Source organism: Eurosta solidaginis, chromosome 5, assembly GCF_040869045.1.
Source record: "Eurosta solidaginis isolate ZX-2024a chromosome 5, ASM4086904v1, whole genome shotgun sequence".
NCBI classification, from domain to species: Eukaryota; Metazoa; Arthropoda; class Insecta; order Diptera; family Tephritidae; genus Eurosta; species Eurosta solidaginis.
Window position 1 is genome coordinate 209,071,023 of NC_090323.1, and position 27,815 is coordinate 209,098,837.

The 27,815-nt window shown below is 38.1% G+C and overlaps 1 protein-coding gene and 1 long non-coding RNA gene across 5 annotated transcripts in view; both read right to left on the reverse strand.

Moving 5' to 3' along the window:
* The window catches only part of Mrtf (Myocardin-related transcription factor), a 671,490-nt gene that overhangs the window by 625,915 nt on the left and 17,760 nt on the right, over positions 1–27,815 (reverse strand). The window lies entirely within an intron of this gene.
* Positions 6,041–13,431, reverse strand: LOC137252338 (uncharacterized). Its single transcript, XR_010953533.1, has 3 exons — positions 12,246–13,431; positions 11,336–12,115; positions 6,041–11,205 (listed from the first exon to the last, which is right to left on the reverse strand). It is a non-coding gene; the product is annotated as an uncharacterized lncRNA (long non-coding RNA).

The following is a 27,815-nucleotide window of genomic DNA, read 5'->3' on the forward strand; positions in this document are numbered from 1 at the left end:
CCGAACTTAGACTTTCTTACTTGTTGTTTTTATGTATGTAATATAGCAATGGTTAGGGGCCAAAACAAAAAAGGGTGTGGATTGCGGGTGCGTAGCCTTCATGTGGCATATTGCAGGCAAATGTTTTCAATTTATCAACAACGCCCCCGAACTATTTCTAGCATCAGCATTAGCAACTAATAACAAAAACAACACCAAGCGATGGGCAACGCGAGCATATGTTCGTTATAGTTGTTATTGTTGGCGTTATTTCGACCGGCCACTGGCGTTCGCACATTTATTTACATTTTTAGATGCCTCAACGGGTTTTAGTGTGTCGCTTGTTTAGAGCATCCGCAAAAAAAACGAGAGCACCCATGAAAGAAATATTATGTTGTTGGTTGTTGAGCAAACACATAAGTTTTCCAGGCATGCTTAACGAACGAAACGATATCATTTCGTTACGATAATCAACGTTAATAAACGAAACGAAGTCATTTCGTTTCGTTTATTAACGTTAGGAACGTCAAATTAACGTTAATTTGACGATTTTAACGTTAATAAACGAAACGAAGTGACTTCGTTTCGTTTATTAGCGTTGATTATCGTAACGAAATGATATCGTTTCGTTCGTTAAGCATGCCTGAAGTTTTCTAACATAAGTATGTGAGAGTGAAATTTGTGGCGCAACACAGCCACCCACACACGTGAAACAGATGACACAGCACAGAAACAAAACTTTGCATACTTTTTTTATAAACATTCTTAATTATTTTTATTATATATTTATATATATTTTATGTTTGTTTTTTTAATTTAAAAAAAAAGGTATATCAAAATCTGCAGCAGCTTTGGCTTCAGCTGTCATATTCAAGCGCACGACACCGACGACATTCGAGACATGCAAAATGATGGGACAAGCACTCATAATTATTTGTTTGTTTATGAAAAGCTAATTTCTTGTTTTTACTCGCAGCAGCAACAACAAAAACAGCAGCAGCTATGTTGTGCTAGATTGCGAATTTTCTTCAAATATTTTGGTAATTATGCGTGGAAAATAATTTAACGGAACGGCAAATTTATATTGCAACGCCAACAACAACAAAGTGTTACATAGAAATAATAATATTGTTGTATCGCCCCATACCAAGAGAAGTATGTACATATGTGTAAGTGACATTTTTATTTTGGTTAGTTAGTAATTTTTTATGAACCTCTTGTGCCTTGAGTGGATGGTATTTTTTTAGACTGTTTAAAGGCTCATCTTCCTTATTTCAATAAAGTTATGAGCAGTGCGGCTCAAATTTTTTTAAATTGAAGTGTAAATCACAAAACATTTTCAAAATTGTAGGTTAGGTTAGGTTGAACTGGCCGGGCCATGAGGACCCACATAGACTGACTCAGTCCGTAGTGTTACCAGAAGTTTGATTTAACGACCAAACTGAAAAACCCTATCAAAAACCAGGACCCATGTTATAAAATAACTCCGTCCTCTTGGCAAATACTTCCTAGGACTTAATCCACTTGCTGCTTCTAGATCAGACAGCTGCATCACTCCCAGTAGCTGGAGTTTTAGCCTGGCAAGTGCATGAGCATAGAACGTGCTCGATTGTTTCCTCCTCCAACCCGCACTTCCTACATCTTCTATCACTGACCAAGCCTAATTTAAAGGCATGTGACACCAGAAGGCAGTGTCCAGTAAGAATACCCGTCATTTGTCTACAGTCCTCTCTTTTTAATGATAGAAGCAACTTTGTTAGTCTAAGGTTGTAAGACCTACACATAATCTTCGACACTTTACATCCACGCGCTTGAACCCACGCCCAGTCTAATTGGGACGTCTACGGAGCAAGCTTCAAGGGATGCGCCCTTTTTATCTAGTTCATCCCATTTTTCATTCCCATCTATTCCCATATGCCTTGGGACCCAATATAGATGTATGCTTCTCCCTGTCCCGATTCTCTCCAGAGACTGCTTACGCTCTAACACGCATTTAGATGCTGTGCTATGCGAGATTATTGCCTTAATTGCTACTTGACTGTCAATATAAAAGTTAACATGGTTGCAGCGTAAGCTATTCTCTTCCAGGGTTTCTACTGCTTTGATACAGCTAATATTTCCGCTTGGAAAACGCTACAGTAATCCGGCAACCTGTAGGATCTGCTTATTTACGGAGCACAGTATACCACAGACCCTACTCCTTCCACTACTTTGGAAACAGCTGTGTACACATGTATCGCCTCGTCCGCCATTTGCGCAACCTTGCGCCAACCGCCCACCTCTATTGTGGCCTTAAGATCATCCTCGGAGCGCAGATAGGGAATCAGGTAGTCTGTTCGTCTTGTGATTGATGACGCTATACTACTATGGCCAAGACAAGACAAGACCATATCCGCCTTCTTCGCATTAACTTTCCACTTATGACAATTGCAACGTCATCTGCGTAAGCCGTAAGTTTTACGAGTCCCTCATCGAATCGCCTGAGCAGTTGGTTGATGACCAGCGTCCACAGCAGAGGTTATAGCACCCCTCCCTACGGCGTGCCCCTGTCCACTGATTTCGTGGCCTCGTACAATCCCCATTGTGATGTAATCTTCCTGCAATTTAACATGCAGCCGATCCATTTGGTTAAGGCTGGATATATTTTAATGTAATTAAGACCATCCATAATCGCCCATTTAAAAACATTATTGAAAGCCCCGGAAATGTCCAAGAAGACTCCTAGAGCATATTCCGTATATTCCACGGATTTCTCTATGCTTATTACCACCCTATGCAATGCTGTGTCTACCGACTTGCCTTTGGTGTATGCATGCTGTGTTGTGGAGAGCAGCTTTTCATCCACGTTGGACTTTATCTACACATCTATCAGCCTCTCAAAGGTTTTGAGCAGAAACGATGTTAAGCTAATGGGTCTATAGTCTTTGGGATATACGATCTTCCCCGCCTCTGGTAGGAAATCTACACGAGCAGTTCTCCAAGAGTGCTGTACATGATTCAGCGTTATGCACCCATCGAATATTATTTTAAGCCATTCCACGACCGCCATACTTGAAACATGTGGGGAATATACCATCTGGGCCCGGCTTCAAAATTGTATATACACTATTTTTTTTTTTGGTTTTTTTTTTTTTTTTTTTGAATGGTCAAAAAGCTCAAAAGTTTCAATATATCGATTGCTTAAAATATTTCGTTAATCGCCTTATCTTACAATAATCAAGAGAAATTAAACTTAATTCTCAAAATCCAGCAAAACAACTTCACTCAGTCATTAGTATTGGCATTCAGATCATCTCCACCAATTTTTTTTACGATACGTAATTTATTACGGGAGTTACAGCTTCGAAATTGTGGTGAAAAACTGAGCCTAAAAACGGTGAAGCCACGCCCATTTATTTTAAAAATTTGAATCGATGTTGCTGGCGACCCAAATTTTAGTCCAAATGAAATATTTGAACGAGTCCGCTTCATCAATTTCTAAGTTTCATCAACTGCTCGAGCCTTAACTCAGAAATAGTTGAGACCACGAAAAGTACTTCAGGCTGTTCCTGTGGAGCATTTCATGATGTTCAACCTCGAACTAAGCGAGAAACTCGAGCAAGACATAGGAAGCGAGATATTTGCGAAGTACCAAATTTTGTAACCCTGGGTTTCGAACATCTCAAGACCCGCACATGCGACTTATCAAGACTTTTAATACCATTAACATGATGTCAAAATAAAGGCGTATGCAAGTTTCCAATCTTATCTCAAATTCCGAGGCCGAACCGTTAAATGGTTGAAGTAATTTTTGTTTTCTTAATGAATAAATTTAAAATACAAATATTTTCAGAGACATAATATTTTTGAATAATTTTTAGTTGACAATTTGTTAATGTAAATTTGTTTTTCATAACGAAGTGCTCGTTCATCATATGAAAGTGCTTTTTCTTTGCACTTACATATGAAAATCAAAAACTACCATATGAATTTTATTTATATGTGAGCGCATACGGCTGTGCTTTAAAAATTTTGTTTTTTTTTTTATTTGAAGTGGTAAATTTGTATCTGTTCCTATTATTCAGGGCAAAACAAAAACAAAAGTCGTATAAATGTATAAGGGTTGAGCAGCTCTGGTTATGAGTAAGAAAGTTTGGATGTTAAGATGTTGTTTTTGTTTTGTTACTGCAAAAGTGATGGCAAGAAGAGTTCAGTCTATAAGTCTGACTCATTTAATCCAGGCCAGTGATATTTGGTATAAAAATCATATGCATATGCACGTAGATAGAGGTCTTAGTTCTGCGAAAGATTTTTTGTAAATCGTTATAACGTTACGAGTCTACTTGACCTTTATATATATTTCGGGTCGAACCAACATTTTTCGAATGATACAGGGAGACTTTTAAACTTAAGCGACAACAATGCAATATGCAAAATTGTATCAATTAAACAAGAAAAAACGGGGAAATGTCTATAACGTTGAGTAAGAAAAAATGCTGAAAAATTACGCCATTTTTTGGGCGCTAAGAGGATGATTTATTAAATGATTCGGAGCGGCGACTCGAGATATTGTGTTCCATAACATAGCTGATATGATTATATCCCCGCGTTTCCCTCCAACGCTCTTAATACAATAGAGAAACTTCATTAAAACTTTCCTAAACGGCTTTTTTGATTATAAAAGTTATCACATTAGACCCACTGTGTCAGTTATCACATTAGGCCCACTGTGCCTGAACATATTTACCAACAATTTTATATAATTTATTTTATAATTACATATAACAGGAGTAAGCTTGGCTCCTGGTCACAACTAAGCAACACCAATTTCTTGCTTCGCTTTAGTTATCTTATCAATAACTAAAAACCTGTTTGCGCTTATCATGCGAGGAATGTAACAGGCGCTAAGTATGGCTTGATTGCTACCTAGCACAGCTAAGATGTGACAACAAACGCTTTCCTTATCACCACCCACATATGTAGCAACAGCGACAGCGCATAACCTGTTTGCTTGCACAAGTTTGGCCAAGCAACATAAACTAGCGTGTTATTTCTGTCCTAGCAATAGCGTCGCTGCAAAACTCGTTGTAAGCGTGGGTTGATCACCGCCTAGCAACCACTACCATGTTTTGCGCCAGCAGCATGGTACTCCCAACGACTGCTGATGCTGCGTGGTGGAATGTAACAGGAGTTAAGCTCATAACCATCACCAAAGCATTAGAGCAAAGCGTAGCAACAAATTAGGGTAACCGTATGTTGATAAGCAATATGGCACAGGTACAGGCTAGCGGTAAGAACAATATGCACCTACAACCGCAACCCCTTTCCCATGGGCTTCCTAGCGTTAAGAAAGGTATTTAAGGCAGTAGGATTAAGTCAATTGTTTTAGTTTTAATTGGAAGACGCAATCAAGCGTATGAAATAAAGCAGTAATTTAAAGTGCTGTGTTTTATTTTAAATATTGCGCAAGGACCAAAAGGACCTGCTTAACTTAAACAAGCTTCTCCTAGGAAGCTACTCCCGAATAACAAGTGTACATAGATTTACAAATACGAGCCGGACCCGTGCGCATCTTGCGAAATCAACTGTTCTATCAATCAATTAAAACTTACAGCTTGCGCTGCCGTCTAGCGTATGATAGCAACTGTCAATAATGCAGTGCAAATATTCACAATAGTGCCATAGTACTAATAGATTTCTTTGTGTGCTCACTCACAATCGTTTAGTTTTAACAAATTATTTTAATAAAATATAGTTAAACAAAAGCACTACGACCAAAATTGCCCAAAGCTCGCTAATAGCACGAATCTCCATCTTTACAACCAAAACTTTATTTATAGATTTGGATTCCGAATAAGAGCGAAAAAGTACCCGTACATAAAAACAGCAATTAGAAATAATATATATGATCTATACATAACCAGAAGATGCGCCTAAAATTATGGAACATTTAGGTTCTATAACGCTTGGCATATCCTCGGTTACTAAAGACCACTGCCGTTAAAATTACACCGTCGAAATTTACAAAATATAACAATATTCATATATTAATATTCATATTCAGTTCAATCAACAGCAGGTTTGCAATTTGGTGGACAGACGCTTTGCAAAGAAATTTACGAAATATAGAATTTTAAAAACTAAAAGGCATTACAAATCTAACCCAGAATGTCCCGCTACTTAGCCATGAAATTCTTGTTTTGTTGGCTCTCCGGCTATAAATTTTGTAGTTACTTTGACAATGTTTATGTCTGCGTAAAAAAAGCTTTATTGCTTGTGTCACAGCATATAAAAAATATCTCATATAGCAGCCCTCTAAGTTAATCCATAGACCTATCAAACACAACTAAATTGGAATATCTTGCAAATCAAACTGATTCATAAATTAGGATGATATATAAAATTTAATAATGGAAAATTTTATAAAATGTGAGGATGTCTCCTTAAGGATTTAAAATTTTAAAGAGGTAAATGTTGTCTTGTCTGAATATGGAAAAATAACTTCTGAAAAAACTTTTCACAAAGTTCAGGTAGCTCGCCGTGGGGAAGTTGAGAAAAAAAAAGTGGTCTGTACATTGGACTAAATCGACAATGGACTAGATGCATGTACTAATATTTATTTTGAAGCGCAGATCGCCCTCAAAATCATGTGATAATTGCAAAAAAGTCATATGGGAAAGAATTGCGGTTATCAAAATTAAACTTTTTATTTTCCAATTAAGTTAAGCAACAACTAGTGAAAATAAAATCGAATACATCCTCTGAAATATAATTATTATCAACTGAATCAATGAAAACTCTAAAAAATACACCCTTTTAAGAGACAGCGCTGTGAAATGTTGTCGGCTAACAGCTGACATCTTCAGATTATTTGATAAAAAAAAAAAACAAAACACATAAAAGCGGCTGGTTGTAGGTATTCTGTTAATGAGGTAACACTATAATTTATGGCATGTAAAATGCTGTTAAACTTTAAATGTGTCACGAAATTCTACACTGAGCAACGATAAACCAATTCAACAACATCAACCTCCCCTTAACATCAGTTGCATCTACCAACAAGGCGACACCCCACTTGAAAAGGCATTTCCATGAATTGCGACAAAGAAATTCTTATAGTTTTAGGATAATACTGTTTACCCAACAAACGTTTATGTTAGAATACGTTTAGAAGACGAATCGAAGTCTAATGTATTTCTCTAAGGTAGAAGGTTAGAGGACGATTTGCGAAACTGTTTCGAATTATAGCATTCTCGATAAAAAGGGGACTTCGTTCTCGATATCGAGAAAAGGGTTAGAATTCTAATCACGTTCTAACACAAATTTCTAATGGGTTTCTAATGAGAATTTCAAAGTGATGCGCAATTAATTCAATTATTCAAAATCATTCAAATTTTCATTGTTTCATTATATCAAATACTTTTATTTGGTTATCAGTTTATGTATTAAGAATGAACATATTTCGAAGGTTTTTTCTATTATAATAAATTAAAACCGTACTTAAAACTTAGCACATATAAAACACTTAAATTCAGTCTTCTTAGATTAAAGGTACTTTTTGAACATTTCATAAAAAAAAAATAAATAAAAATAATTCAAAATCCTATCGTATGTTTTCGTATGTTACAGTTTTCAGTACTAGTTATTGCGTTGTAATTTTCGCTTCCACTTCCTCAGGATTGAGCTCCGCGTTGGTTTGGGGTATGGATCGGGAAGCGTTTTCTTCATGCCATTCAAATAGCACTTCAATAATCTGCTCGCTTTCCCTTTTTAACTTTTTTGGATTCATTTTCACTAAGGATGAGTGATCATGTCGTGCAAATAATCGATTACTGTGACAATAATCATAACATCGCATTTCTAGTGTTATTCGAATCGTTTCACAGTCGAATTCTAACCTAGTTCTCTAACCTAGTTTTCGAATCGAAATGCATTAGAAAACTACATTAGAATTCTAATGTAAAATTACAATATTTCTCTAACGTTAGCAACTGTGTTTGCTGGGTATGAGCTATCTTACATCTGTTGACAAAAAAATAGCAACACGAAAGCGTACCAGGTTTTACTGTCAACTTATTTTTGTGTTTATTGTAATATTTTGACGCATATTCGTAGTCTAAATAACGTAGTTGCTAGAGATAGTTCCAGCTTTTTTACATCATTCAAAAAAGCTCCAACTTACTTTAGCAACTTGTTTATTTTGACTTCGAGCGCGTTCCGTTATGTTTTTGTTCACTTTAACGTAGCGTTGTAAACTTTTGAATAAATAAGCACGTCTCGGACTATAACCACGCCCACTTTGTCGATATCGAAAATTTCGAAAAACCGAAAAAGTGCGATAATTCATTACCAAAGACGGATAAAGCGATGAAACTTGGTAGGTGGGTTGACCTTGTGACGCAGAATAGAAAATTAGTAAAATTTTGACAATGGGCGTGGCATCGCCCACTTTTAGAAGAAGGTAATTTAAAAGTTTTGAAAGCTGTAATTCGGCAGTCGTTGAAGATATCATGCTGAAATTTAGCAGCAACGTTACTCCTATTACTATATGTGTGCTAAATAAAAATTAGCAAAATTTTTTAAAAGTCAAATTTTAACAAAAAATTGAATATCTTTACAGTATATAAGTAAATTATGTCAACATTCAACTCCAGTAATGATATGGTGCAACAAAATACAAAAATAAAAGAAAATTTCAAAATGGGCGTGGCTCCGCCCTTTTTCACTTAATTTGTCTAGAATACTTTTAATGCCATAAGTCGGACAAAAATTTACCATTCCTTATGAAATTTGGTAGGGGCATAGATTTTATGACGACAACTGTTCTCTATTAAAATGGGCGAAATCGGTTGAAGCCACGCCCATTTTTTATACACAGTCGACAGTCTGTCCTTCCGCTCGGCCTTTAACACGATAACTTGAGCAAAAATCGATATACCTTTATTAAACTCAGTTCACGTACTTATCTGATCTCACTTTTTATTGGTATAAAAAATGGCCGAAATCCAACTATGATCACGCACACTTTTTCGATATCGAAAATTACGAAAAATGAAAAAATGCCATAATTCTATACCAAATATGAAAAAAGCGACGAATCGTGGTAATTGGATTGGTTTATTGACGCAAAATATAACTTTCGAAAAAACTTTGTAAAATGTGTTTGACACCTTTATGGCGATATCTCGAAAAGGCGTCCACTTATAGAACTAAGGCCCACTCCCTTTTAAATAATGATTAACACCTTTTATTTGAAACCCATATCGTACAAACGCATTCTAGAGTCACCCCTGGTCCACCTTTAAGGCAATATCTCGAAAAGGCGTCCACCTATAGAACTAAGGCCCACTCCCTTTTAAAATACTCATTAACACTTTTCATTTGATACCCATATCGTACAAACACATTCTAGAGTCACCCCTGGTCCATCTTTATGCCGATATCTCGAAAAGGCGTCCACCTATAGGACTAAGGCCCACTCCCTTTTAAAATAATCATTAACACCTTTCATTTGATTCCCATATATACAAACACATTCTAGAGTCACCCCTGGTCCACCTTTATGGCGGTATCTCGAAAAGGTGTCCACCTATAGAACTAAAGCCCACTCGCTTTTAAAATACTCATTAACACCTTTCATTTGATTCCCATATGTACAAACACATTCTAGAGTCACCCCTGGTCCACCTTTATGGCGGTATCTCGAAAAGGTGTCCACCTATAGAACTAAAGCCAACTCGCTTTTAAAGCCATCATTAATACCTTTAATTTGATACCCAAATCGTACAAACACATTCTAGAGTCACCCCTGGTCCACCTTTATGGCGATATCTCGAGAAGGCGTCCACCTATAGGACTAAGGCCCTGTCCCTTTTAAAATACTCATTAACACCTTTCATTTGATTCCCATATCGTACAAACGCTTTCTAGAGTCACCCCTGGTCCACCTTTAAGGCAATATCTCGAAACGACGTCCACCTATAGGACTAAGGCCCACTCCCTTTTAAAATACTCATTAGCACCTTTTATTTGATACCCATATCGTACAAACGCATTCTAGAGTCACCCCTGGTCCACCTTTAAGGCAATATCTCGAAAAGGCGTCCACCTATAGAACTAAGGCCCACTCCCTTTTAAAATACTCATTAACACTTTTCATTTGATACCCATATCGTACAAACACATTCTAGAGTCACCCCTGGTCCACCTTTATGGCGATATTTCGAAAAGGCGTCCACCTATAGGACTAAAGCCCGCTCCCTTTTAAAATACTCATTAACACCTTTCATTTGATTCCCATATCGTACAAACACATTCTAGAGTCACCACTGGTCCACCTTTATGGCGGTATCTCGAAAAGGTGTCCACCTATAGAACTAAAGCCCACTCGCTTTTAAAGCCATCATTAATACCTTTAATTTGATACCCAAATCGTACAAACACATTCTAGAGTCACCTCTGGTCCACCTTTATGGCGGTATCTCGAAAAGGTGTCCACCTATAGAACTAAAGCCCACTCGCTTTTAAAGCCATCATTAAGAGATTTAATTTGATACCCAAATCGTACAAACACATTATAGAGTCACCCCTGGTCCACCTTTATGGCGGTATCTCGAAAAGGTGTCCACCTATAGAACTAAAGCCCACTCGCTTTTAAAGCCATCATTAATACCTTTAATTTGATACCCAAATCGTACAAACACATTATAGAGTCACCCCTGGTCCACCTTTACGGCAGTATCTCGAAAAAGTGTACACCTATAGAACTAAGGCCCACTCCCTTTTAAAATACTCATTAACACTTTTCATTTGATACCCATATCGTACAAACACATTCTAGAGTCACCCCTGGTCCACCTTTATGGCGATATTTCGAAAAGGCGTCCACCTATAGGACTAAAGCCCGCTCCCTTTTAAAATACTCATTAACACCTTTCATTTGATTCCCATATCGTACAAACACATTCTAGAGTCACCCCTGGTCCACCTTTATGGCGGTATCTCGAAAAGGTGTCCACCTATAGAACTAAAGCCCACTCGCTTTTAAAGCCATCATTAATACCTTTAATTTGATACCCAAATCGTAGAAACACATTATAGAGTCACCCCTGGTCCACCTTTATGGCGGTATCTCGAAAAGGTGTCCACCTATAGAACTAAAGCCCACTCGCTTTTAAAGCCATCATTAAGACCTTTAATTTGATACCCAAATCGTACAAACACATTATAGAGTCACCCCTGGTCCACCTTTATGGCGATATCTCGAAAAGGCGTCCACCTATAGGACTAAGGCCCACTCCCTTTTAAAATACTCATTAACACCTTTCATTTCATTTCCATATCGTACAAACACATTCTAGAGTCATCCCTGGTCCACCTTTATGGCGGTATCTCGAAAAGGTGTCCACCTATAGAACTAAAGCCCACTCGCTTTTAAAGCCATCATTAATACCTTTAATTTGATACCCAAATCGTAGAAACACATTATAGAGTCATCCCTGGTCCACCTTTATGGCGGTATCTCGAAAAGGTGTCCACCTATAGAACTAAAGCCCACTCGCTTTTAAAGCCATCATTAATACCTTTAATTTGATACCCAAATCGTACAAACACATTATAGAGTCACCCCTGGTCCACCTTTACGGCAGTATCTCGAAAAAGTGTACACCTATAGAACTAAGGCCCACTCCCTTTTAAAATACTCATTAACACTTTTCATTTGATACCCATATCGTACAAACACATTCTAGAGTCACCCCTGGTCCACCTTTATGGCGATATTTCGAAAAGGCGTCCACCTATAGGACTAAAGCCCGCTCCCTTTTAAAATACTCATTAACACCTTTCATTTGATTCCCATATCGTACAAACACATTCTAGAGTCACCCCTGGTCCACCTTTATGGCGGTATCTCGAAAAGGTGTCCACCTATAGAACTAAAGCCCACTCGCTTTTAAAGCCATCATTAATACCTTTAATTTGATACCCAAATCGTAGAAACACATTATAGAGTCACCCCTGGTCCACCTTTATGGCGGTATCTCGAAAAGGTGTCCACCTATAGAACTAAAGCCCACTCGCTTTTAAAGCCATCATTAAGACCTTTAATTTGATACCCAAATCGTACAAACACATTATAGAGTCACCCCTGGTCCACCTTTATGGCGATATCTCGAAAAGGCGTCCACCTATAGGACTAAGGCCCACTCCCTTTTAAAATACTCATTAACACCTTTCATTTCATTTCCATATCGTACAAACACATTCTAGAGTCATCCCTGGTCCACCTTTATGGCGGTATCTCGAAAAGGTGTCCACCTATAGAACTAAAGCCCACTCGCTTTTAAAGCCATCATTAATACCTTTAATTTGATACCCAAATCGTACAAACACATTCTAGAATCACCTCTGGTCCACCTTTATGGCGGTATCTCGAAAAAGTGTCCACCTATAGAACTAAAGCCCACTCGCTTTTAAAGCCATCATTAATACCTTTAATTTGATACCCAAATCGTACAAACACATTATAGAGTCACCCCTGGTCCACCTTTATGGCGGTACCTCGAAAAGGTGTATACCTATAGAACTAAGGCCCACTCCCTTTTAATACTCATTAACACCTTTCATTTGATACCCATGTCATACAAACACATTCCATGGTTACCATAGGTTCATTTTCCTACATGGTGATGTCAGTCTATGTGAGGTCCTCATGGACCGGCTAGTTCAACCTAACCTAACCTAACCTTCCTTACTTGTTTTTATTAGAACTTTTTTTTAATTTCTTTTACTTGTCATACATTTTTTGTTTCTTTGTTATTTTGGTTGTCTTTTAATTTCTTCTATCTTTAGGAGCTCTATTATAGTTTAAAGTCGTTTGCTTATTTTATTTTTTTTTTTATTTAAAAGAATGGCCAGGTGTATTTTTTAAATTTTTCATTTTCATTTGATAACATTTTTTATCACGACTTTTTTGAATAATTGATTTTTTACTTTTATTTTTGTATACTTATATTTTCTTTCGTTTTTGTTTTAATTAACTTTTTTAGTTAGCTTTTTTTTTTTGTTTTTTATTTTAATAAAATTTATTTCCTCTTTATTTATATAATTTGTTTTTATCAATTTTTTTCATCTAAATTTTTTTGTTTTTTTTTATATTTTGTTCTTAGTTTCCTCAATTTTCTACAAGCTGCTATTTTTAACTCAACGTCTCTTTTTTCATTTTTTAGTTTAACGTCTCTTATTTTATTCATTTTTATACTCAGTTGAGCAGAGCTCACAGAGTATATTAAGTTTGATTGGATAACGGTTGGTTGTACATATATAAAGGAATCGAGATAGATATAGACTTCCATATATCAAAATAATCAGGATCGAAAAAAAATTTGATTGAGCCATGTCCGTCCGTCCGTCCGTCCGTTAACACGATAACTTGAGTAAATTTTGAGGTATCTTGATGAAATTTGGTATGTAGGTTCCTGAGCACTCATCTCAGATCCCTATTTAAAATGAACGATATCGGACTATAACCACGCCCACTTTTTCGATATCGAAAATTTCGAAAAACCGAAAAAGTGCGATAATTCATTACAAAAGACCGATAAAGCGACGAAGCTTGGTAGATGAGTTGAACTTATGACGCAAAATATAAAATTAGTAAAATTTTGGACAATGGGCGTGGCACCGCCCACTTTTTAAAGAAGGTAATTTAAAACTTTTGCAAGCTGTAATTTGGCAGTCGTTGAAGATATCATGATGAAATTTGGCAGGAACGTTACTCTTATTACTGTATGTACGCTTAATAAAAATTAGCAAAATCGGAGAAGGACCACGCCCACTTTTAAAAAAAAAATTTTTTTAAAGTAAAATTTTAACAAAAAATTTAATATCTTTACAGTATATAAGTAAATTATGTGAAGATTCAACTCCAGTAATGATATGGTGCAACAAAATACAAATTTAAAAGAAAATTTAAAAATGGGCGTGGCTCCGCCATTTTTCATTTAATTTGTCTAGGATACTTTTAATGCCATAAATCGAACAAAAATTAACCAATCCTTTTGAAATTTGGTAGGGGCATAGATTTTATGGCGTTAACTGTTTTCTGTGAAAATGGGCGAAATCGGTTGATGCCACGCCCAGTTTTTATACACAGTCGTCCGTCTGTCCTTCCGCATGGCGGTTAACACGATAACTTGAGCAAAAATCGATATATCTTTACTAAACTCAGTTCACGTACTTATCTGAACCCACTTTACCTTGGTATGAAAAATGAACGAAATCCGACTATGACCACGCCCACTTTTTCGATATCGAAAATTGCGAAAAATGAAAAAAATGCCATAATTCTATACCAAATACGAAAAAAGGGATGAAACATGGTAAGGTAATTGGATTGTTTTATTGACGCGAAATATAACTTTAGAAAAACTTTATAAAATGGTTGTGACACCTACCATATTAAGTAGAAGAAAATGAAAAAGTTCTGCAGGGCGAAATAAAACACCCTTAAAATCTTGCCAGGTATTACATATATAAATAAATTAGCGGTATCCAACCGATAATGTTCTGAGTCACCCTAGTCCACATTTTGGTCGATATCTGGAAAACGCCTTCACATATACAACTACCACCACTCCCTTTTAAAACTCTCATTAATACCTTTAATTTGATACCCATATCGTACAAACTCATTCTAGAGTCACCCCTGGTCCACCTTTATGGCGATATCTCGAAAAGGCGTCCACCTATAGAACTAAGGCCCACACCCTTTTAAAATACTCATTAACACCTTTCTTTTGATACCCATATCGTACAAACAAATTCTAGGGTCACCCCTGCTCCACCTTTATGGCGATATCTCGAAACGGCGTCCACCTATGGAACTAAGGAATACTCCCTTTTAAAATACTCATTATCACCTTTCTTTTGATGCCCATATTGTACAAACAAATTCTAGGGTCACCCCTGGTCCACCTTTATGGCGATATCTCGAAAATGCGACCACCTATACAACAACCACCACTCCCTTTTAAAACCCTCATTAATACCTTTAATTTGATACCCATATCGTACAAACACATTCTAGAGTCACCCCTGGTCCACCTTTGTGGCGATATTCCGAAAAGGTGTCCACCTATAGAACTAAGCCCCACACCCTTTTAAAATACTCATTAACACCTTTCTTTCGATACCCATATTGTACAAACAAATTCTAGGGTCACCCCTGGTCCACTTTTATGGCGATATCTCGAAACGGCGTCCACCTATGGAACTAAGGATTACTCTCTTTCAAAATACTCATTAACACCTTTCTTTTGATACCCATATTGTACAAACAAATTCTAGGGTCACCCCTGGTCCACCTTTAAGGATTACTCCCTTTTAAAATACTCATTAATACCTTTAATTTGATATCCATATCGTACAAACGCATTCTAGAGTCACCCCTGGTCCACATTTATCGCGATATTTCGAAAAGGCGACCACCTATAGAACTAAGGCCCACTCCCTTTTAAAATACTCATTAACACCATTCGTTTGATGCCCATATTGTACAAACAAATTCTAGGGTCACCCCTGGTCCACCTTTATGGCGATATCTCGAAACGGCGTCCACCTATGGAACTAAGGATTACTCCCTTTTAAAATACTCATTAACACCTTTCATTTGATACCCATATCGTACAAACGCATTCTAGAGTCACCCCTGGTCCACCTTTATGACGATATCTCGAAACGGCGTCCACCTATAGAACTAAGGCCCACTCCCTTTTAAAATACTCATTAACACCTTTCGTTTGATGCCCATATTGTGCAAACGCATTCTAGAGTCACCCCTGGTCCATCTTTACGGCGATATCTCGAAAAGGCGTCCATCTATAGAACTTAGGTCCACGCCCTTTTAAAATACTCATTAATACCTTTCATTTGATACCCATATCGTACAAACGCATTCTAGAGTCAACCCTGATCCACCTTTATGGCTATATCCCTAAATGGCGTCCACCTATAGAACTATGGCGCACTCCCTCATAAAATACTCTTTAATGCCTTTCATTTGATACACATGTCATACAAACACATTCCAGGGTTTCCCTCGGTTCATTTTCCTACATGGTTATTTTCCCTTATGTTGTCACCATAGCTCTCAACTGAGTATGTAATGTTCGGTTACACCCGAACTTAACCTTCCTTACTTGTTATTTTAGCAACTGCTTCAAATGCATATATTTTTAAAAACACTTAAATAATCAAACTTTTTTTTACCACAAAATTAAAAATATTTTACGCTAAATTAAATTTAAAATTTTTCCTTTTTTTTCTGAAGCGAAATTAGATTAATTAAAAGAATTACGAGTAACAATGTAGTTTTATTTGAAAAACAAATAACAGGTGGACTAACTTATAAGAACGAGAGAGAGCCAACATGAATACAAAAATAGTGGAATAACGTTGAAAGCAAAAAAATAAAACTGACTATAAAATCCAAAATACTGTAACGAATTTAAGGTAATTCTTGATTATTCTGAACTTCTATTATCATTCTGATCTCTGAACTGTCGATTAAATAACTCACATAATCAGTATAGCAAACTATTCCTTATTTACACTACTTTGGTAGCAGTACTTCACAATTAGAATACTCGCGTACTTCACTTATCGCGTGTTAAAATCAAACTGATTGAATAGTCCTCAGCTTACGCTGCTTTTATACTCTCAGCTGCCTCGTTTTTTAATTAAAAATAAATTTATTTTTACACATTTTGATTTTGTTTTGTTTGCAATTTTTATACGCCAATAATTTTGCTTAAGTTTGTAAAGTTTATAGTTTACATTTGCGAGAAAACATGCTTTTTAATAAGCTAAAATTTGAAGACATCTTTTTAAAGTTGCATTTCAATTTTTTGATGAAATGTCGTACAGCAGAGAGCAGTGGTAATTTTGATCAAATTTGGTTAATTAATTTTTTTTTTATTTCGCTTTTTAAGAAACAACTTTTAAGAAATTTTGTAACTGAAACTATGCAAACCAATCCGCTTCGAAAAAATTCGAAAAAAATTACGTTATTTTTTTTTGTAGGGTGTTTTAGATTTTCTTCCATAAAAACTGTACAATTTTTTATATGGAGGAAATTTTCCTTCGGAAACAGTAAAAAATCGATCAAAAATGCGACTTTTGAGAGACTTATAAATTGTACTTAAACTGACTGGACTACAAAACTTAAAAAAATTCAGAGAACTCCAAGTAAAAACCTCGAAGTATTAGTAAAATTTTAGCGAATTTTCGAAGTTTTTTGAAAATGTTTTTGAGATGGGTTCGCATAGTTTCATCTGCGAAATTCATAGATGTTTTTTTTGAAATATCGAAAAAAAACAATGGAAGAACTGAATTGACGAAATTTGGAAAAAATTGCCACCGCTATTTTTATGTTCGCTGCTGTACATGGAGGCACGTACGCCACAGAGCCAAACAAAACAAAATCGTTGTGTGGGTGGCAGACAAATACTCTTTGCTGCTTGAAAAAAATTAGCATACACACACACTCACACATTAATATGTGTACATATTTAAGATGGAAATTATTATATTACTTTTTTTTATCAACAAAAGTATGTTATTGTAAATTAATAAAAGGCAAATAATAAAATTATTTCTCTATTAATAAATGTGATAAATTTCAAATTTAATCGTTATGTTTCAGCAATTAATTGCAAGCGATTAGCGAGGATTTTGCAAGCATTTTGTTTGTCGTGTTTACAATAAGTTAGTGAGTGAGTGAGTGAAAGAGCAGTGCAAAAATACAACCAAATGCGTAACAGTCAGGCAAACCTGTTGTTATTGTAAATTGTTGTATATTTTATATTTACTGTTGCAATTTTGATAAGCCTTTAAGATTTTGTATGTTATTGAATTTTTTTCTTTGCTATTTTACGCTCTTTTCACCGAAATTAGCGAAATCGAGTCAAGGTTTTTTGAACAGATTTTCTCTGGGGATTTGTTAGTTGTTTTTTTTTTTTTTTTTTTTACTTCGCATGCGATTAGTTAAGTAATCTTCATTGTAATGTGCGTTTAGTGGAATGTTTACGGTGGCAAAAAAAATTTAAATTGTGCTGTGCTCCCGTTGCTTAGCAACACGCCAACGCAATCTCATTTGCATGACACAATTGACCGGGGAGCACTTTCGATGGGTTCTACGGCAACAAAGTACTGAGTTACTGGTGACAAAAATATTTATTTAGGGTATTCGCTGTTTGGTGTAAAGTCGACCGTCGGTATATTTAGCCAGATAACATTCTCTAACAATATTTTAATAAAAGAATTTAGTTCTTATTTTAGAATTTTGTACAATTTTAAAATCAAAATGGTAAAATACAAATATGGTAACGGCTTTGAAATGGGAATGGGTAACGGAAAAGTAAATTTGAAAAAAATATTACTTTTAACTGTGAAAATGGATGCTCAATGAGAATATCCCGTTAATTGAATAACCGACTACAGCAACGCCTAACAGCCCTGGCAAAGTTGACGTATCCATATCCATATAAAACAACTGATCCAACCAACCTTTTGATGCCATACAATAACGCCTTAGCCATAACAATACCATAGCCAACCAATTAGTTTTTGGAATTTCGCCATATCCATAACCTAAAAATATTTGAGTTGGTGAATTTATTAACTTTTTGTAGATTTTAGTTATTGTTTTGGATACGTTTTGACTAAGAGGCCTATTATTTGTGGTAAATGTTTGTAATTTTTTGCGGTTTCTTCAATTTTATGAAAATTTTACGATTTTTAGGTTAATGCACCAATAACTGATGCCAATTGATATGGATAAGTAAAAATATAGTTATGACTATATCAACTTTGCTGGACCATTAATTTGTAGTGGGCATGACATTCGATAGTAATCCACACTTGCATCAGCACGCAGCCGCAATTGTATCAAACAAAATGCTCAGGTCTCTCGCTGAAAGCACTGGGAGCAAAGACAAAATGTAGAAAACTTGGAGCTGCCATGGGATATCTCCTTTTGAAATACACTTCGAGGCATGCCTGTAAAGGAATCAAATGCTGAACAAACAGTTTTATTTAAATTAACAGAGAGCTGGGCATGGTTAGGACAGACAGCTGTTTCATGCGGACCAGCCTCTCAGAAGCATAAGAGACCGCATTCGTTAACACTAAGAATAGATCGGGCACCCAAGTATACAGCCTTTTGAGCCAGATGAGCGTTAATAGGCCATTAACGTCATCCACGTGGAGTCGGCTTGTGTCGGAAAAGGAGTGGCTTCCACGGCAGCCCGTTCTATGTACCGAAGCGACTCGGGATTTTTTTCCGACAGTCATTTGAGTGTAACCCCATTTAATTTGTTGTGTCCTTCCAGGCGGAGTCGACAAAGACTTATGTCGATAAATAACCGGCGTAACCCATCAGCATCCAATATGCCAAGTTTGCTATGGCGCGACTTCGATGTGGATACTGTAAACTCTTACTTACTTATGCAGAATCAACCCCGACATACATAATGTAACGAATTTACTTGCAAATTCTCTTATTTGCAATCCTCTGCTAAGTTCGAATCACTAAACTGTTGAATAAATAACTCCAATTTGTAATAATGCAAAATGGCCTTTATTAAAGTACTTCACAATACACTCAAACTGTGCAACGAATAGCTTGCTTAATAACCACACTGACTGATAGCTCAATGAAACTCTACTATTCAAAATAGTACTGGTATTGCTCGCTAGATATCGTCTTAATCGCAACTGCTTGACAACTCAAATCAAACTGAATTACTTCTTACTCGCCTGCATCGCTTTTATAGTTTACGCTGCATACTTCTAGGCTCTTCGATTTCCAGAAGTTACTAGTTGTTTCGGCTACAAAATCGCCAGCCACAACTACGTGCACAAATTATTGCTCTCTCTTGTGACAACTCAGATAAGGTATATGCATGTGTTTGTAGTTTACAGTCTCCCGCACACACATAAGCGTATAAGTAAATTCATCGGTGTGTGACATCTCATCTCTCGCTGCCTTGTATGTAAATGTTGCTCGTCGGAATGTGTACATATGTGTAGACGCAATTATTGATTCGTTTATGTAGATACATAATGATTGAATTATTGATGTGCATTCACGTCACTGCTTAGATCGGCTTAGAGCTGGCAGCACTCCTTAGTTTTGCTAATATTCGTAACACTGCCCTCCACCTAAGTCTGATCGTCCCGATCAGACAAATCTCTCGATCTAAACGCTGCTAATCTCTCCAAATGAACCACTTTCATTTTGGTTCGTGGTTTGGTAGTGGTTTGTATGCGGTACACTACATCGTTGATCCGTTTTACAACTTTGTATGGGCCTTCCCAGTTACACTGCAATTTCGGGGACAAACCTTTTTTTCGTTGTGGGTTGTATAGCAGCACCAAATCTCCTTCCTGAAACCCTTCCGAATTAATTGCTTTATCGTACCTCGCTTTCATCTTGTCACTCATAATCTTTGCTCGTTGCCTTACCAGATCGTGTATCTCTCTCAGCTCTTCTTCTAAGACATCAGTGGATTTCTTGACATTCCTCTCCGCATCGGCATCTATCCCATACTTCAAATCAGCTGGCAGTCGAAGGTCATTGCCAAAAATTACCTTTGCGGGAGTTTGGCCCGTTGTGTCATGTACTGCCGATCGGTAGGCCATCAAGAATAATGATATGTGTGTATCCCAGTCCTTATGGTACTTGTCGACTACTTTCCTTAAATGCTCCTCCAATGTTCTATTGAAACGTTCCACCATACCATCGGACTGAGGATGCAATGCAGTTGTCCGTGTTTTTCGAATGCCCAACTTCTTGCACAGTTCTTGGAATACAGCTGATTCAAAATTCCTGCCTTGGTCAGAATGTAACTCCATTGGTACACCATACCTTGCAACCCATTCGTTTTTAACCACTTCTGCTACTGTTTCTGCTTCTTGGTTTGGGATTGGGTATACCTCTGGCCATTTACTGAAATAATCCATAACCACCAGTACGTATTTGTTTCCGCGGTTGCTAGTAGGAAATGGACCTGCGACATCCATGGCGATCCTTTCAAATGGTGCACCTGAAATATACTGCTTCATCTGGCCACGACTTCGGGTTTTGGGCCCTTTCGCTCTGTTGCATACCTCGCAATTGGCAATCCACTCGGTGACCGACTGACGGCAACCAACCCAATAGAATCTCTGCTTAATTTTCTCGAGTGTCTTCGTGATTCCAAGATGGCCTCCACTTGGACCATTGTGCAACTCGCTGAGCACGTCAGGAATCCTTTTTCTGGGAACAACTATAAGTTTCTTCTTGCACTGACCATCCTCACTCTCCCATACTAGATGCAAGCAACCGGATATCAATTCCAAACTGTTCCACTGTGCCCAATATGACTTCGCAATGGGACTCTCTGCTGACATATCCTCTCTGCTTGGTCTTTCGTTTCGTTCGAGCCCTTGCATAACATGTGACAGATCTGTATCTTCTAGCTGACACTTTCTTAGTTGTTCCTTGTCCCATTCATCCGTACACGTTATAGTCATTAGCCGGACATCTATAATGTCTTCTTTAGCCTCGGCCTTTGAACAGTGCTTGCATTCCAAACTACATGGCCTTCGTGACATTGCATCGGCATTTCCATGGGTACTACCTTTTCGATGCTCAATGGAAAAGTCATAGCTTTGAAGTCGCTCGATCCACCGTGCCAATTGTCCTTCCGGATTACGGAACTGCAGAAGCCATTTCAATGCTGCGTGATCTGTCCTGACATGGAATCGCTGGCCGTAGAGGTATTTGTGAAAATGTTTAATGCACTCTACCAATGCCAACAGCTCTCTCCGCGTAACACAGTAGTTCCTCTCTGGTTTTCCAATCGAACGGCTGTAATATGCAACTACCTTCTCCTGTCCATCGACCAGTTGTGATAAAACGCCTCCTATAGCATATCCACTTGCATCTGTATCTAGAATAAATGTTGCTCCTGGAATCGGATATGCTAACATTGGGGCAGTGCACAAACGCTCCTTCAATGTTTGGAAAGCCACTTCTTGCTCCTTCTTCCATTCAAAAGCTTTGTTTTTTCTTGTAAGCTCATGGAGGCTATGGGCTACGCTGGAAAAATTTGGTACAAATCGGCGGTAATATGTGCACAGCCCAAGAAAACTTCTCAATTCATGTAGATCCTGTGGTCTTGGCCAATCCTGTACAGCCTCTATTTTTTCGTTCGCAGTGCAGATGCCCTCTGTCGTTACCTTGTGACCCAAATAATTGACTTCCTTTTTAAACAGCGCACACTTTTTGGGACTTAACTTCAGACCAGCGCCAGCTATTCTCTGGAAAACTTCCTCCAAGTTCTTAAGATGTTCATCAAAGTTCTTGCCCAATACGATGATGTCGTCCAGGTACACCAAGCATGTTTTCCAATGTAGTCCTTTCAGTACCTGGTCCATGAGTCTCTCAAAAGTAGCTGGTGCATTACAAAGTCCAAAAGGCATCACTGTAAATTGCCAAAGACCATCACCGACACTGAAGGCTGTTTTCTCTTTATCTTCCTCCTTCACCTCCACTTGCCAGTAGCCGCTTTTCAAGTCCAGCGTGGAAAACCATTTCGTACCAGATAGCGAGTCCAGAGTGTCGTCAATTCTTGGCAATGGGTAGCTATCCTTTTTCGTTACGTCATTCAACTTCCGGTAGTCCACGCAAAACCTCATTTTTCCATCCTTCTTTTTTACAAGTACTACCGGTGAGCTCCATGGACTAGCTGATGGTTCGATGACGCCGCTGTCGTTCATTTCTTGAATGATTTGACTCACAACTTCCCGCTTCGCCAGTGGAACACTACGTGGAGCTTGACGGATCGGTCTCGCATCTCCAGTGTCAATTTGATGTTTCACAACATTGGTGCGGCCTGGTTTGGAACCATCCTGGTCAAATATGTTCGCGTATTTTATGAGCAGTTGTTTTGCCTTACTCTGATAGGCTTCCTCTAGCCCATGCGTCCATGCCGTGATATCATTTGAAAGATCAGTATTACTAGATGAAACGTGTTCCTGGAGCTGTTCACAGTTAATAACTACTTCGGCCTCTTGGCATCTTCCCAAAATAGCTCCTTTGGTCAAATTGAATGGTGACTTGAACTCATTTAGTACTCTTACCGGAATACGTCCATCTTGTTTTGTCATAGCCAGGGTTTTTCCTACAAGTATGTTCAGTGCTGGTTTATTTGCTGCTTCGACAACCCACAATTTGTTTGTCCCACAATCTCCATCAACCTTTGCCCAGATGACTGCTTCTGATTTTGGTGGTATTTGCTGACTCTCTTCCACCAGCACTCGTTTACTACTGTAGCCTCTCTCGTAGCCGAAATTAAGTGGCACATCCATGTTCTTATATCGCATCGTCTTGCTTTGCATATCGATTTTGATGCCTTGGTTGATTAAGAAGTCCACTCCAATTATGATTTCATCAACAATATCTGCCACTATAAAATTGTGTAGTACCGTGACGTTCCCGATTGCTACTTCACATTCTACTTCTCCAATTACCTGGGTGTCTTCTCCAGTGGCTGTACGCAATATTGCTCCATGCAATGGTCTTATCTTCTTGTTGACTAAATCCGCTCGAATGATGGAATGAGATGCACCCGTATCTACAGTCAGTAAACGTTCCTTTCCATCCACATTTCCTCCGTCAGTAAGATTGCTCGACCTTCTTCCAATTTGTGAGATAGAGATTATGGGGCATTCAATTGAGGGAGTCAGCTGTCGCCCCTTGCTGCTGACTCGCTTTAGTTTAACGATTGATTTGTCTTGGAGATTTGCTCATCTCCTTCTGCTCTGCGTTTACGACCACCAACATTGTTGGAACTGTTAGGGTTGGTGTTGCAATAACGCGCAATATGCCCTGGCTTTCCACACTTAAAGCATTTGACTGCATCATTATTCTTCTGCTGCGTACCCTTCAATGCTTCCAAAATTGCGTCTACCCAGTCTGGCTTTTCCACTTCCACGCGATGAGCTTTGTACGCTGGCTTACTCAAAAGTGAGGCTGTTTCCTGAGTCAGTGCATGCGATACCGTTTCAGCAAACGTTAGTTTTGGATTCGCATATGTAGCCCGCTTCGTTTCCACATCTCGTATGCCATTTATGAAACTCTGGATTTTTACCCTTTCAGTGTATTCCACGGGTGCGTCTGCATTTGCAAGATGAGCCAATCTTTCAATATCTGAAGCAAACTCCTGCAATGTCTCATTTGCTTTTTGGTAGCGGTTTTGCAACTCAATTTGGAATATCTGTTTCCTATGCTCGCTTCCGTAACGTCTCTCTAAAGCGCTCATCAATGTTTCGTAGTGGTTCCGCTCGTACTCTGGGATGGTCTGTAAGATTTCCGCGGCAGGCCCTTTCAGTGCCACGAACAGAGCTGCAACTTTATCTTCAGCATTCCATTGGTTCACTGCTGCGGTCTTCTCAAACTGTAGCTTAAAGACCTGAAAAGGAACAGAACCGTCAAAGGATGGTGTCTTTACCTTTGGATTACTCGCTGAAACAGCTGGGCGGTTTAGTTGTAACTGCTCCATACGACCTTTTAACGCTTCTATTTCGGCATCAATTTTGTCCTCGAGTTGTAAAATTTTTGCATCCTGTTCTTCCAGTTTCACAAAGAGCTGCCGACATTGTAGATATACGTGCCTCTTGCGCTTCCAGTTGAGACGCCAAATGTGTCTTCTGTTCTTCCAATTGTGATGTTATACGGGTTTCCTGCGATTCCAGTTGGGATACCATATACGTCTTCTGTTCGTCAAGTTGTGAAGAAATTTGTGTTTCCTGTGCTTCAATCTTCGATGTTATTCGTGTCTCTTGGGATTCCATCTGTGATGACATATACGTTTTCTGTTCTTCCATCTTGGATGTTAAACGTGTCTCCTGCGATTCCAGCTGAGATGCCACTGTCGATGTTTGAGCAGTTATTGCAGCCAATATCATGTTCAAGTCTGTGCTCGTAACTGTCTGCGATGTTTCGTTTTTCTCTTCAATTTTTGTTGTTGTTTCGTCCCCATCAGGATAAAAGACAAACTCGTCCACATCAATTCCTTGCGATTCCATTACCTCTCGTAGCCGTGCTTGAAGTTCGATCTTATTCCCAGTTGTATTTAATCCCCGGTTTTCCAACTCCTTTTTCAGTTGCTGGATCTTCAATTCACTGAACTTTGCCATGTCCAAGTTGTATTCCCAATCTTCGGAATTTATTCAACAATTCCTCTTCTGACACCAATTGTAACGAATTTACTTGCAAATCCTCTTATTTGCAATCCTCTGCTAAGTTCGAATCACTAAACTGTTGAATAAATAACTCCAATTTGTAATAATGCAAAATGACCTTTATTAAAGTACTTCACAATACACTCAAACTGTGCAACGAATAGCTTGCTTAATAAACACACTGCCTGATAGCTCAATGAAACTCTACTATTCAAAATAGTACTGGTATTGCTCGCTAGATATCGTCTTAATCGCAACTGCTTGACAACTCAAATCAAACTGAATTACTTCTTACTCGCCTGCATCGCTTTTATAGTTTACGCTGCATACTTCTAGGCTCTTCGATTTCCAGAAGTTACTAGTTGTTTCGGCTACAAAATCGCCAGCCACAACTACGTGCACAAATTATTGCTCTCTCTTGTGACAACTCAGATAAGGTATATGCATGTGTTTGTAGTTTACAGTCTCCCGCACACACATAAGCGTATAAGTAAATGCAGCGGTGTGTGACATCTCATCTCTCGCTGCCTTGTATGTAAATGTTGCTCGTCGGAATGTGTACATATGTGTAGACGCAATTATTGATTCGTTTATGTAGATACATAATGATTGAATTATTGATGTGCATTCACGTCACTGCTTAGATCGGCTTAGAGCTGGCAGCACTCCTTAGTTTTGCTAATATTCGTAACAATAATGTATGTCCTGACACCAACTTCTATTTGCAAAGTAGAACCAACGCCTCTCCTTGTGCAATTGACGGCAATTTGTGGGTGATCCCACCTACAGCATTGCTACAACAAAAACGAAAGCGGAGCCGAAACCGGACAGCGTGCTATCAATTTGTTATCGAAGTCTTAACGGCGTGTTATCAAATTCTTATCGATTTATTATCAAAATGTTATAAATTTGCTATCAGTAACAATGAGTTAATTATTTATTGGCTTTTGATCGAAAATTTATCGATTATATATAGAAAAAATTATCAATTTTCTATCGAAAAGTGATCGATTCGCTACGATTTCGCTATTGGCGTTTTATCGGAACGTTATCGATTCATTATCGAAAATGTAGCGATTTTTTATTACAAAGCTACTGCCTTCATATCGAAAAGTTATAGATTTCTGATGGGTGTTACCAATTTGTTGTAAACGTTTTTACAATACCGAATAAATTTCAATATCAAATCGATGATATATCCCCCGGTAACAAGCCCATAGGGAGCGAATAAGCAGCCGATTACTCGGTGATAACAAGCCGATAATAAACGTTTCTTTCTAATGAGATTGTATAAAGTGGTTCTTACGGATTATCACTTGCTCACTTTGTCTCAACATAGAATAAGTAGTATATACGGGAACAATTGGGCGGAATTAGTGAGTTGCATACAGAAGCATTCTTCTGTCTGGGATAATGAGTATGAAAAGTTTTAAAACTCTTCCTCTGCCCATCATTGTTATTTATATGTTATACCGTTATACTCAGGATACTTTCTTGTTTAAATAATTTTTCAAAGTTATGCCATTGCTGGCTTGATAGCCAATGCAGAGAAAGCGGATATGGTCTTGTTTACTAACAGGTACAAGGTCTCAAATTGGACCAGGCCTAAGCTAGGAGGGGTGATCCTGCAGGAGAAACCTTGCACAAAATATCTAGAAATTATTCTATACAGTTAGTTGTCATGGAAGCTCGACGTGAAGGAGATAGTTAAAAAGGCCTCGACGGCACTTTATGAATGTAAAAGAATGCTGCGTCGTACGTTGTTTATCGCCCTCTCTGTCTCATTGGGCATTTACAGCGATTGTAAAGCCTATCCTATACTATGGAGTCCTTGTTTGGTGGACAGCCACATATGTAGACCTGGTAGCAAAGAACATAGCGTTAACAACTGTAACTAGGCTCAGTGGCTCGAAGCAGCTTGAGGTCACACCATAAGGCCATAGTAGTATAGCGTCATCAATTATAGAGCGAACAGACTACCTGATTCCGTATCTGCGCTTCGAAGGAGCTCTTAGAGGCACAAAAGAGGTAGATGGTTGGCGAAAGAGTGCCCAAACAGCGGGCAAAGCGATACACGTGTACACCGATGATTTCGAAGTAGTGGAAGATTTGGAAAAAAACAGATCCTATAAGCTGCCAGATCACTGTAGCGGTTTTCAGGCGGAAGTTATAGCCGTAACCAAACACTGGAAGAAAATAGCTGAAACTCTAGCCGCGTCAATTTTTATATTGACAGCCAAGCAGCAATTAAGGATATAATCTAAAATCTATATATAATCTATATAGCACAGCACCTTAGTGAGTTAAGAGTGTAAGCAATCCCTGGAAAGAATTGGGACAAGGAGAGGCATACATCTATATTGTGTCCCAGGACATATGGGAATCGATGGGAATGAAAAAGCAGAGGAACAAGCTAAAAAAGGCGCATCCCTTGGATATTGATCCGTAGACGTCCCAATTAGATTGGGCGAGATAAAGAGAAAGAGAGTGGTGCACAGGCGGGAGAGATGTGGACCCAAGCGGGGGGCTGTAAAGTGTCGAAGATTATGTGTAGGTCTTACAACCTT